Consider the following 14,353-nt stretch of genomic DNA (forward strand, 5'->3'; position numbering starts at 1 on the left):
TCTGATCATTCCAAGCCTGCATCCTCTCAGGCTGACATTTGGCCAGAGCATGAGAGTGGCTGCCCTTTTGCAAACAGTCCTCTTTTGGCCAAAGTCTCAACCCTGCACCTTCCCTGCCCATGCTGGCCCTTGGAGAATTTGTGTTTCCTCTACCACAATGGTCCCCAACCCCCAGGCCACGGACCGTGGGCCATTTGGTACCGGTCTGCAGAGAAAGAATAAATAACTTACATTATTTCCTTTTTATTTATATTTAAGTCTGAACGATGTTTTATTTTTAAAAAATGACCAGATTCCCTCTGTTACATCCATCTAAGACTCACTCTTGACGCTTGTCTCAGTCACGTAATACATTTCTATTGAATACATCCCACCCTAAAGGCTGGTCCGTGAAAATATTTTCTGACATTAAATCTGTTCGTGGCTCCGAAAAGGTTGGGGACCACTGCTCTACCGTACTCACACAATACCTACTTTCTACCTCAATTTTCTGGGGCATCTGCTCATGATACTTCTTTCACACTCACCGCAATAAGGCCATCCAGCACGCAATAATTCATGTTTGTTGAATGAGTGAATTAAGGCTTCTGAAATATCCCCAGGGGCTCTAGTCTAAGTGGAGACTGAAAAAGAGTGGCCGAGCCTTGGCAGGTGACAAGGAAAGCCACATGGATGGGGCCAGAGGAAGGCCAAAAGCCTCTGCTGTGGGCAGAAAGGCCTGGCCAGGGTAAGGAGCTGGCTGGATGGAGTGGGACATGAGACACTCAAGGAGAGTTCAAAACCATGAACAAGGGATCTGCTTCCCCCATACCTTGCCCTATGCAGCTCTCCTATTTGGTGGTCCTGACTTATGACCCTTTATAATAAAGCTGTAATTCAGTGAAAAAATGTTTCTCTGTGTGCTGTGAGCTGCTTTAGCAAATTAATTGAACCTCAGGGTGGGGATGCTGCAATCTGATTTCTAGCCAGCTGGTCAGGAGTACGGGATGCAGCCTGGTCTCGCCACTGGCATCCGGAGTGGGGCTATCTGTGGGACTGAGTCCTTAACTTGTGGAATCTGATGCTCTCTCCAGGTAGAAAGTGTCAGAAGTGAGTTGTAGGACACTCAGCTGTGTCGGGAGCCGATCAACGCCTGCTGGCTGACAAGGTCAGAGCAGAAGAAGATCAAAAACTGCTGATTGACAAAGTCACAGCAGAGAAGACCAACGGCTGCTGGTTGACAAAGTCACCGCAGTGAAGACCAATGGCTGCCAATGGCTGTGGGTTGACAAAGTCACCGCAAAGGAAAGGCATAACGATACTTTCCCCTTTGACCTTTTTGTATTAATCTGGCCTTATATTCCCCCTTTTTTCTGGGTGTGTGCTATCATTTATGGCACAGGGATAATAGTACCGTGCTTTCCCTGTAGCTTCGTAGTAATCTCTTTGGAAATGAGACAGAGGGTGTGAGTTCCACAGAAAAGCCTGTAGGCCCCTTGAACTGGGCTCATAGATATAAGAGGCTGGCTATAATATCCCTCGTAAAGGGTTAAGTTTGTAGGAGAATTTCTTCTCATTAATCATGTTAGAAAGAATAGATTGTGACTTATGAATAGGTAGGAAACAGTAACTATACACAGAGCACCTTTCAGCCTTCACTTAATTCATCACTTTTCCTCCCTAGCCTTTTCATGTGGTAGAGTAGAGAAACTTTCCTTTCTTCTTGCATACCTGACCTGCAGGTGGTGAAACACTCTGAGAAGAATAAAGTTAGAACTTAACTAGTGTATGAATATAGTAAATAAATAAAATTTGACTAGACAATAGGATCTTAGGTAAGGTAGAGTTATTTATTAATCAGTACTGACCTTTTGGAAGTTTGTACCAATATTGTTATTGCTGTTCAAGTTATTGTATAATTGTACTTGGAATGACTTACCACCTGATTTATAGTTTATAGAAATGAATTAACTGTTACCTAGAAAATGTAACCATAGTGAAACAAAAACAATGATTAATCAATGTATTCTGAATACCATGTGATTGTAACTTAGTGTGTGTGTATAAAAGTAAAGTTAGACCAGCCATTGGCAGAGATGCCTGGTAGTAAATGCTAACGAGAGAATAAAGAGAAAATAAAGAATTTGGCTCTCACTCAATTCGCCAACACCGTCTCTTCCTGTGGGACCCCTGGATTCCCCCCGGGGCTGGACCCCGGCATTTGGCGCCTGAACAGGGACCCACAGGTAGGCCCCCCTCGTTGTCTCGGGATGGCTAGGACTCCACTCAGGGTGCTACAGACCCCCCTGTAAGGAAGACAGGGTGAGGATAGGTGGAGGATTACAGAACTTAAGATTTTGAGAAGACATGGGCCATACTGAGTCTAAAGAAAAAAGACTTTATAGAAGTCATTCAGTATACACTTTCCCTAAAAGGAGTTAGTGTTTCCCCTCAACAAGTAGCTCGTATTCTGCATTTCGTACAAGAATGTTCTCCATGATTTCCAGATGAGGGAACGCTTAGTCTCGAGATATGGGCTAAGGTTGGAGAAGATCTAAAACTTCACTATGAGCTACATGGACCAGAAAGGGTCCCAGTCGATACATTTGCTTTATGGAGCTTGATTAAAGATGCCTTAGATCCAGAACATGAGATGCATAAATTTTCTAAGGCAACTGCTCCTCCAGAAGAAGAGACTCCATTAATTAAAAATAGAAGGCAGTCTCAAGATAGTACAGATTATGGTATGGCCTCTTTAAAATTAAGTAAACATCAGGATGATAGTGAAGATCATTTATCACCATCTGATGAGGCTGAATTAGAAGATGAGGCAGCTAAATATAATAGGGATAATGAGGATTGGAAGTCAAAAACAGTCTTGCCCATATTATATCCCCCCCAAGACTGACAAAAAGAATAAAAATAAAGTTATTAGAATGTCTTTGCCTCTACCAGTACAATCACCAGATGTTAATGAAAAGAAAAAATCATCAGGGTTAACAGGGTTGCAGAAGGCAATTCAAGTTTCTTGTGACCAAGGGGAAACTGATTTGGCATTATGTTTTCCTGTGGCTGGTGAATTTGGCTGGTGAATTTGATGATGAGGGGGTTCCTACATGGGAGCCGCTTCCTTATAAATTATTGAAAGAGTTGAAAATGGCTTGCAGTCAATATGGACCCACCTTTCCTTATACTATGTCTTTGGTGGAAACAGTTTCTCATAATTGGATGACTCCTTATGATTGGGAACAGGTGGCTAAAGCTTGTTTATCTGGAGGAAATTATCTCCTTTGGAGAGCTGAATATGAGGAGCAAGCTAAACAACAGGCGGTTAAGAATCGGAGATCTCATAATCCTGTTATTAGAGAAATGATTATGGGAGAAGGAGAATTTGCTGATGTTAGTGAACAGTTAAAACTTTCTAAACCGGCTTTGATGCAAGTGAGTGATTGTGCTATATCAGCTTGGAGAAGGTTACCGGCTCTGTCTGGTGGAGATATTACTGTGGTAGGAGTAAAACAGAAAAGTGATAAATCTTATGAGGAGTGTGTTGCTTGGTTGATTCAAGCCGTTAGAAGAGTTATTTCAAATGAGACGGCAGGAGATATTATAATTAAACAGTTGGCTTATGAAAATGCTAATTCCACTTGCCAGGCCATGTTGTGGTCAGTGAAGAGAGAAGGAACAATAGGGGATTTCATCAAAGCCTGTCAGGATGTAAATCTTGCTTTTATTCAGGGAGTAACTATTGCTGCAGCTTTAAAAGGAGAAACGTATCCTCAATTTATTAAGACTATGTATCAAGGAAAAATGCCATCTGACAATGAAGCTTCCTCTAAGGGAAGTCGTACTTGCTTCACTTGTAACCAAATGGGCCACTTTAGCCGACAGTGCCCTAACAAGAGTGGGCAAGCATGGCCCTGGCCGGTTGGCTCAGCAGTAGAGCGTTGGCCTGGCGTGTGGGGGACCCGGGTTCGATTCCCGGCCAGGGCACACAGGAGAAGCGCCCATTTGCTTCTCCACCCCCACCCCCCTCCTTCCTCTCTGTCTCTCTCTTCCCCTCCCGCAGCCAAGGCTCCATTGGAGCAAAGATGGCCCGGGCGCTGGGGATGGCTCCTTGGCCTCTGCCCCAGGCGCTAGAGTGGCTCTGGTCGCAACAGAGCGACGCCCCGGAGGGGCAGAGCATTTCCCCCTGGTGGGCGTGCCGGGTGGATCCCGGTCGGGCGCATGCGGGAGTCTGTCTGACTGTCTCTCCCCGTTTCCAGCTTCAGAAAAATACAAAAAAAAAAATAAAAGAGTGGGCAAGCAGGCCCAGGAGTGCAAGGGACAGCTCCCATAATTAATAATGCTAATAATAATGTCCCATTGCCTAAGACTTTGTGTCCACGCTGTCAAAAAGGATATCATTGGGCAAAGCAGTGCCGTTCTAAATTTCACAAAAACGGACAGCCATTAGGACCAAAATTAGGAATGGAATGGCAGCCCTCACAAAACCAAAATCTGGCAAGTAATCAAAGTAACAATCAGGGAAACTGGCAAGGGGGCCAGCCTCAGGCCCCAATAACAATTGGGGATAGCCTGAATCCATTTGTCAACTCGGGTTGTCTCAGACCTCACCAGGGCAACCCCAGGCAGCGCAGGACTGGACCTCTGTTCCACCACCTCAGCAATATTAACCCCTGACAGTCCTGCGGTTACATTACCAACAGGAGTTAAAGGTCCCCTTCCTAAAGGAATGGTTGGATTATTAATTGGCAGAAGTTCAACATCTTTAAAAGGAATATACGTAATGCCAGGAATAATTGATTCGAACTATGAAGGGGAGATAAAAGTAATGATTGCTCCCCCAATTAAAACACTGGAGATTTGCCCTGGTCAAAGAATTGCTCAACTTTTACTATTGCCTTACTGTCTCGTTGGAAAGCCTATATCTGAACAAAAGTGGGGAGAAGGTGCCTTTGGCTCCAGTGATTTTGTGTTTTGGATACAAGAAATTAAGAAAATTCGGCCATTAAAGAAATTAAAGATTTCTGGAAAAGAAATTGAGGGGCTTTTAGATACCGGGGCAGACGTCTCCTGCATTGCTGGCAAAGATTGGCCTTGAGCCTGGCCGACTCAGTCAACTCCAACCTCATTAGTTGGACTTGGCCAGGCTTCAAATGTTGCTAAAAGTTCTCAAATATTAACCTGGCAGGATGATGACAATAACCAAGGAACTTTCTGCCCCTATGTAATTTCAAGTATACCATTATCTCTCTGGGGGAGAGACATTTTAGAACAAATGGGTGTTTTCATGTACAGCCCGAATTCAAAAGTAACTGCACAAATGTTACAGATGGGTTTTGACCCTAATAGAGGGCTAGGAAAGAAACAGCAGGGCCAAGTATATCCAATTCAGACGGTAGAAAATCAAGGAAGACATGGTATAGGATATACAAATTTATAATTGGGGCCACTGAGTTATTTGCTGCCGACCCTATTAACTGGAAATCTAACAACCCAGTATGGGTAGAACAGTGGCCCCTGAATTCAGAAAAAATTAAGGCAGCCAGAGAATTAGTTATGCAGCAATTACAGGATGGACATATAGAAGTTTCTAACAGTCCATGGAATACTCCTATTTTTGTTATTAAAAAGAAATCAGGAAAATGGAGGTTGCTACAGGACCTTAGGGCTATAAATGCCACTATGAAAGATATGGGATCACTACAACCTGGGCTCCCCTCACCAGTTGCAGTGCCTCATGGCTACAGTGTAACTGTTATAGATTTACAGGACTGCTTTTTTATTATACCATTAGCTACACAGGATTGTCAGAGGTTTGCATTTAGTTTGTCATCAGAAAATTTTAAACAATCTTATGAGAGATATCAGTGGAAGGTATTGCCCCAGGGAATGAAAAATAGTCCCACGCTTTGTCAAAAATTTGTGAATCAAGCTTTAGATCCAATAAGAATAAAATATCCTGCCCTGGCCAGTTGGCTCAGTGGTAGAGCGTCGGCCTAGCGTGCGGAGGACCCGGGTTCAATTCCCGGCCAGGGCACACAGGAGAAGCGCCCATTTGCTTCTCCACCCCTCCACCGCGCTTTTCTCTCTGTCTCTCTCTTACCCTCCCGCAGCCAAGTCTCCATTGGAGCAAAGATGGCCTGGGCGCTGGGGATGGCTCTGTGGCCTCTGCCTCAGGCGCTAGAGTGGCTCTGGTGGCAACATGGCCATGCCCAGGATGGGCAGAGCATCGCCCCCTGGTGGGCAGAGCGTGGCCCCTGGTGGGCGTGCCGGGTGGATCCCGGTCGGGCGCATGCGGGAGTCTGTCTGACTGTCTCTCCCTGTTTCCAGCTTCAGAAAAATGAAAAAAAAAAAAAGAATAAAATATCCTGATCTTTCTTTAATTCACTATATGGATGATATTTTACTTGCTCTGCCTGATCGGGAAAAATTGCATAATATTTTACAAGAAACAACTCAGTCTTTACAGAATTTTGGATTAAAAATAGCCCCTGATAAAATTCAAGTACAGCTACCTTTTAATTACTTGGGGCGTATTCTGTCTACAGACATTGTCAGTCCGCAAAAGTTACAATTAAGAAAAGATCATTTAAAAACTCTAAATGACTACCAAAAATTATTGGGAGACATTAATTGGATTAGACCCCATTTGAAATTAACTACAGCAGAGCTTAAGCCATTGTTTGATATTTTTTTTTTTTTTTTTTTTTTTTTTTACAGAGGCAGAGATAGACAGGGACAGACAGACAGGAATGGAGAGAGATGAGAAGCATCAATCATCAGTTTCTCGTTGCGCGTTGCGACTTCTTAGTTGTTCATTGATTGCTTTCTCACATGTGCCTTGACCGTGGGCCTTCAGCAGACCGAGTAACCCCCTGCTGGAGCCATCGACCTTGGGTCCAAGCTGGTGAGCTCTTTGCTCAAGCCAGATGAGTCTGCGCTCAAGCTGGCGACCTCGGGGTCTCGAACCTGGGTCCTTCCGCATCCCAGTCCGACGCTCTATTCACTGCGCCACCACCTGGTCAGGCCATTGTTTGATATTTTGAGAGGAGATGCTAATCCAACTTCTCCTCGAGAGCTCACAGAAGAAGCGGCAAAAGCTCTTAGAAAAATAGAAGAAGTGGCCTGACCTGTGGTGGCGCAGTGGATAAAGCGTCGACTTAGAAAAGCCGGTTTGAAACCCTGGGCTTGCCTGGTCAAGGCACATATGAGAGTTCATGCTTCCAGCTCCTCCCCCCTTCTCTCTCTCTGTCTCTCCTCTCTCTCTCTCCGTCTCTCCCTCTCCTCTCTAAAAAAAAAAAATGAATAATAAAAAATTTAAAAAAAGAGAAAAATAGAAGAAGTAATTAATAATCAACATTTAGTCAGAGTTATTATAGAGAAACCATGGCAGCTTGTGTTTTTAGCCACTGAACACACTCCTACTGGATGGTTGTGGCAGAATGGCCCTCTAGAGTGGCTTCACTTACCTGTCTCTCAGAAGAAAGTTATTATGCCCTATACTGATTTGGTGGCTATTCTTATAATTAAAGGAAGAAACTGCAGCAGAGAGTTGTTTGGTAAAGAAATGACGGAAGTCATTGTTCCTTATAATAAGGATCAATTTCAAGCATTATTACAGCTAAATTCAGAATGGCAAATTGCTTTTAGTAATTTTACAGGGCAGGTTTTATTTCATCTTCCTGCTCATCCACTGCTGCAATTTCTAAAAAGACAATCAGTAATTTTTCCCACTAAGACTTCTAGAAATCCGCTGCCGCCACCAGCTGCACTGGTTTTTACCGATGGCTCATCTAATGGTAAAGCTGTAACAATTATAGGGAATGAGCATATTATCACTGAAACTCAGGAGAAATCAGCGCAAAAAACAGAAATTATTGGTTATAACAGCATTTCAAAAATTGGAACATGTTCCCTTTAATTTGTTTACTGATTCACAGTATATAGTTAAAATGTTTCCTCACATTGAAACTGCTTCTTTGCCACATCATCTAACCACTATTTTTTTCACTTTTAAGCAGCCTACAAAAGCAGATTTATTCCAGAACTCTCCCTTTCTTTATCGGCCACATTCGCTCTCACACTTCTATTCCAGGACCACTACACGAGGGAAATCGTCTTGCTGATTTTCTTACACAGCAGAAAGCAGTGTTTACAGCAGTGGAAGAAGCTAAACTTTCATATGCTTTACATCACCAGAATGCATCTGCACTCCGGTGGCAGTTTCAACTATCTCGTGAAACTGCGTAGCTGTAACACTTGCCCTACTCACTTTTCTAATCGTAGTTTTGGAGTTAACCCACGAGGACTCCGACCCAATGACCTTTGGCAGATGCATGTCTGTCATATTCCATCTTTTGGCAATCTTTGCTATGTGCATGTTTGTGTTGATACCTTTTCAAATGTTGTTGCTTGTACTGCACAAACTGGAGAGGCCTTTAAGGATGTAGTACAACATCTTTTTCACTGCTTTGCTATTCTAGGAATGCCAAAGGTTATTAAAACTGATAATGCCCCAGCATATACATCAGCTGCCTTTAAAAGGTTTTGTAACACTTTTATGTGTTTTTTTTTAATATTTTTATTTATTCATTTTAGAGAGAGAGAGAGAGACAGATAGACAGACAGAAAGGAGGAGCAGGAAGCCTCAACTCCCATATGTGCCTTGACCAGGCAAGCCCAGGGTTTCAAACTGGCGACCTCAGTGTTTCCAGGTTGACACTTTATCCACTGCGCCACCACAGGTCAGGCGAAAAGGTTTTGTAACACTTTTAATATTTCACATATTACTGGCATCCCTTACAATTCACAGGGACAAGGTATAGTAGAAAGGACTCATCAGACCCTGAAAATGCAGATTCAAAAACTACAGGAAGGTGAGTTAAAATATAGTTCCCCACATCAGCTTTTAAATCATGCTTTGTTTGTTATTAACAATCTAATTCAGACTATCAAGGCCACACTTGCATGCTGAGACACTGGAATCCGGATCTGGATAAGCCTAAACCAATGGCAAAGTGGAAGGACTTATTGACAGGTCAACGGAAGGGACCAGATGTAATTCTAACCCAGGGGAGAGGGTATGCTTGTGTATTTCGACAGGACGCTGACTCGCCTCTTTGGATCCCGGACCGGCTGATTCGCCATGTCTCACCGGAGGTCTCCGCTGTCGCCGCTGCCCCCTCCTTATCTCCATCCTCCTCCTTATACGCCCAGCCCAGAGGAGACTCCTGTGCCACCCTCGTCACCAGTGACTCTCCAGCAAAGGCCATCAAGGACCTCTCCGTATGATCCTGTTACTCGAGTGAGGCAGCGATTATCACTATAGGAAGCTAGACGACCTTCCTATCATGGTCAGCAGATGGCTCACTCTACTCGAACTGTCAACCCACCAACCTGGAGCCAGTTGAAGGCGTTGTCTGAGAGGGCTGATTTAATTTGTCGTCAACAAAATATACAGCGTAACCCTGTTAATATGTTTATTGCTATGCTCACTGTACTTTCAATTCAGGTACTTAATGTTGAGGCTATTGGACAAAACAAATCTTATTGGACTTATATTCCAAATCCACCATTGGTTAAGCCTGTTACTTGGGGAGGAGATGATATACCTGTGTTTAATAATCATACTAAGTTTCTGGAAGAATCATCTAGTTCTTTTATTATGCTTAAAATTGATTCAAATTTCTCATTTCATGGAAAAACGGATAATGTACCCATGTTTTATGTTTAATAATACTCACAAAATTTCTGGATGTTTTCCTACTACACTTAAGACTGTTTTGACTGACTCTCCTAAAAGTAATAAACCTGGACACATTACAAGAGACTTATGGTCTCTCACAATTTTAATGCCTGGAGGCCCTGACACCCATGAGTATAATCCTGTTACATTGCCTCCTAAGGGATTTCACCCATGTAAACTTTATCCTCCAAAAAAGGCAACTCAAGAGCCTTACTGGTGGTCTGTGGAGAATAGATTTCCCCCATGGCAAGAATGTGCATATTCCAATTATATGAATTATACTGCATGTACTGTTAATTTCATTATACAAGATTGGTCTAGTCCTTATTTTGAATATGATTATAGAAAATTAGTACAGGAAATGAAAGATGTTTACAATTGGTCAAATAAATATAATCCTTTAAATAAAATCATCACACGTTGGCAGTCTACTGGATGGATACCTGCACAGCTGACTTATCAGGATGAATCAACCACCAGGTATCAAACAAAGCTTTGGCAGCTAATTGCAGCTGCTGCACCAGCATATATGGTTAGGCCTCACCCTTATCCTGTTCAGAATATTTTTGTTCAGGCTTGTGTACAGGCTCCTTATATACTCTTGATTGCTACAATGAACAGTAATCTTTCTGTTAGTACATATAATTCCATGTTTAGCATTTCCTGCTCTCGCTGTGTGTTAACAAACTGTCTATCTTATGAAACCAAAGCTCAAGTCATGTTTATTTTGCAGCAGCCACCTTATGTGATGTTACCTGTTAATCTGTCTCAGCCTTGGTATGATGACCCAGGGTTGCATGCACTACAGGCTGCTTCTGAAGCGCTTGCTCGCTATCGAGGAAAGCGATTTATTGCAGAATTGATTTTAGGAATTACTGCTCTTATTGCTATTATAGGATCTGTAGCTGCTTCCACCACTGCTTTAGCTCAATCAATTCACACTGCAAATCATGTAGATAGTTTATCTCGTAATATATCTCTTGCTTAGCAGTACAGGAGACTATAGATAGGAAGTTAGAAATGAAAGAGAATGCTTTAGAGGAGGCTTTTATTCACATAAATAATGAGCTGTTAGCTATGAAGGCTAGGATGACTCTTAGATGCCATGCAGGATTCAGGTGGATATGTGTGACTCCCTTAGAATATAATCAGTCTATCATAGCATGGAATAATATTCAAAATCATTTGTTAGGTGTATGGAATAATAGTGATGTTAGTTTAGATTTGAGGAAATTACATCAGCAGATACAAAACTTAGAACATTCAGGGTCTTTAGTCTCTGCCTCAGAAGTAGCTGATCAATTTGTTGAAAACATTAAAAGTATGTTTTCTATGCATGGCCTGACCTCTTTGGCTACTGATATAGGCATAATAATAGCTGTGGTAATTATCGCTCTTCCTGTCCTTCCAGTCATCTTCCGACTCTTAAACAACGGTCTCAGGGAAACAGCGGTGAAAATACAAAAGCTTTATTTAAATAATAAAAAAGGAGGAGATGTCGGGAGCCGATCAATAAAGCTTTGGCAGCTAATTGCAGCTCACTGCTGGCTGACAAGGTCACAGCAGGAGAAGACCCACAACTGCTGGCTGACAAGGTCACAGCAGGAGAAGACCCACAACTGCTGGCTGACAAGGTCACAGCAGAAGAAGATCAAAAACTGCTGATTGACAAAGTCACAGCAGAGAAGACCAATGGCTGCCAATGGCTGTGGGTTGACAAAGTCACCACAAGGGAAAGGCACAACGATACTTCCCCCTTTGACCTTTTTGTATTAATCTGGCCTTATATCCCCCCTTTTTTCTGGGTGTGTGCTATCATTTACGGCATAGGGATAATAGTACTGTGCTTTCTCTGTAGATTCGTAGTAATTTCTTTGGAAATGAGACAGAGGGTGTGAGTTCCACAGAAAAGCCTGTAAGCCCCTTGAACTGGGCTCATAGATATAAGAGGCTGGCTATAATATCCCTCATAAAGGGTTAAGTTTGTAGGAGAATTTCTTCTCATTAATCATGTTAGAAAGAATAGATTGTGACTTATGAATAGGTAGGAAACAGTAACTATACACAGAGCACCTTTCAGCCTTCACTTAATTCATCACTTTTCCTCCCTAGCCTTTTCATGTGGTAGAGTAGAGAAACTTTCCTTTCTTCTTGCATACCTGACCTGCAGGTGGTGGAACACTCTGAGAAGAATAAAGTTAGAACTTAACTAGTGTATGAATATAGTAAATAAATAAAATTTGACAATAGGATCTTAGGTAAGGTAGAGTTATTTATTAATCAGTACTGACCTTTTGGAAGTTTGTACCAATATTGTTATTGCTGTTCAAGTTATTGTATAATTGTACTTGGAATGACTTACCACCTGATTTATAGTTTATAGAAATGAATTAACTGTTACCTAGAAAATGTAACCATAGTGAAACAAAAACAATGATTAATCAATGTATTCTGAATACCATGTGATTGTAACTTAGTGTGTGTGTATAAAAGTAAAGTTAGGCCAGCCATTGGCAGAGATGCCTGGCAGTAAATGCTAATGAGAGAATAAAGAGAAAATAAAGAATTTGGCTCTCACTCAATTCGCCAGCGCCGTCTCTTTCTGTGGGACCCCTGGATTCCCCCCGGGGCTGGACCCCGGCACAGCTGATATCAGAGTGTGGCATGGTGTGTGTTTGTGGGAAACCCACTAGTCAGAATTGTATGTGTAGAGCTTGAATGCTGAATCCATTATTGGCTGTAGTCGGTTTATGTGCATGTGTGAGGATTCCATGGAATTTTCTGTACATGTATATATTATCTGTGAAGCTGGGTTTACTTCTTCGTTTCCAGTGTGGATGCCTTTTATTTCTCTTTCTTGCTGAATTGCTGCTCTGGTTAGAACTCCCAGTACAAAGGTGAATAGATGAGATGGTGAGAGCAGGCATCCTCTCTTACTCCTGATTTCGGGGTGTGGGGGAGGCTTTCAGGCTTTCACCATTGAATATGACATTAGTTACGGATTTTTCGTGAGTGCCCTTTATCAGGTTGAGGATGTGCTCATCTATTCCTTGTTTGCTGGGTGTTTTTATCTTGAAAAAGTGTTGGGTTTTGTCAGGTGCGTTTTCTACATCAATTGAGATGACCACGTGGCTTCCCCCTTCATTCTATTAATGTGGTGTAGACTGTTACACTGAGGAACTTTTGTGTGTTGAACCACCTTGCATTCTGAAAGGTCTTGACTTTGAATCCAGGACTTCGGTTTAGTGCACATGCGCTTAACCGCTAAGTTAAATGGCCTCTGTAGGGGCAGATAGATGTCTTTTCTCCTGTATTCCTCTCTCTAATTCTGTTTAGTCCTCATCACTAAGGTCCTTTATCATTTGTCCCCAACACACTGCTCCAGCCTCATCTTCTCCCTTCTCCCTCTCTCACACCCTGGGGGCTTCCTTACATCCCCCACCCCCGCCAGGAGTCCCACTGCTCCCTGAATATTCCAATATCCCACGGGGCCCTGAGACTGGAGCTGCGGGGAGAGCCCTGCACGGAGCCTTCAGAGCAGCGCCTTGAAGAGGAAGGAGAGGGAGGCCCCGCAGGACAGTCCCAGGGCCAGGAAGAAGGTCATGAGGGTGCCGGCCACCTCCCTCTTGTGTGGCAGCACCTGCCTAGGACACACAGGGGTAAGAGCTCTTAGGAAATGCCAGACGGAACCTGGACCCAGCCCAGGGCCCCCTGCCCTCCTTGCAGACGCCTACGTTCTAGTCTGGGCTGACCTACCTTCCAGGGCGCAGGAATTAGGCACTTGTCTCTGGACTTCGGTTTCCTGCCTCAATCTGTGCCTGCCTTCCACACTCTCTGCTACCTCTGCCTGTGTTGCCCTTACCCCACTCCAGCCCAGCAAACGCAAATTCACCCCTCCAGGCCCAGCTGGGGGAATGCCTCCTCTGGGATGCCTGCCTGACTTCCCAGTTGGATCAAGGTCCCTCTTCTGGAGTCTTATATTACACACTTCTGCAGGGCCCTCACATACCCCACCACAAGTGCATTCTGCTTCCCATGGCCTGGGGAAGCACATCCCCTTTGTTTCAGGGTCACCGGAGCAGCCAGGGCCTGGCACAGTGAATAGTGTCAAAGGAACAAATGCTCACTTGGGGTCTTCCCTGAGGCTTCATTTCAGCTACTGAAGCCTCATACTGCTTCCCTTTCCTCTTAGATAGCAAAACAGCCTCTGGCTTCTGAGCAGCAGGCCTGTGCTGGCTCAGCTCCTAGTAGGTAATCGCTGCTCAGTGTCTGTTCACAGAGGCAGGAGAGCAAGTGGGCAGCAGGGCTAGTGCCTAGAATGGTAAAAGCCCCTCCTCCGCCCCTCCAGAGAATCGGCTGACTGCCTCTGTACAGCTCCCTTTCTGAGCGCGGAGAGCCTGGGCAGGCAGAGAAGGCCAATGCAGGGTAAGAGCGACAGCCTTCCATGCAGCCAGGTGCTCTGCCCAGGAGTACAAGGCTCCTTGCCGGCCAATACCCTTTGGCCATCACAGGGATGCCCACCAACCCCTGCCCCTCTTAGTCATCCCATCTGCCAAATGGGTTCAAGCACCCTCTCCCCAAGTTCATCGAAACCCATAGAGCTGGAGAGAAAGACTCAGTGGA

The sequence above is a fragment of the Saccopteryx bilineata genome, chromosome 1, assembly GCF_036850765.1.
Source record: "Saccopteryx bilineata isolate mSacBil1 chromosome 1, mSacBil1_pri_phased_curated, whole genome shotgun sequence".
NCBI classification, from domain to species: domain Eukaryota; kingdom Metazoa; phylum Chordata; class Mammalia; order Chiroptera; family Emballonuridae; genus Saccopteryx; species Saccopteryx bilineata.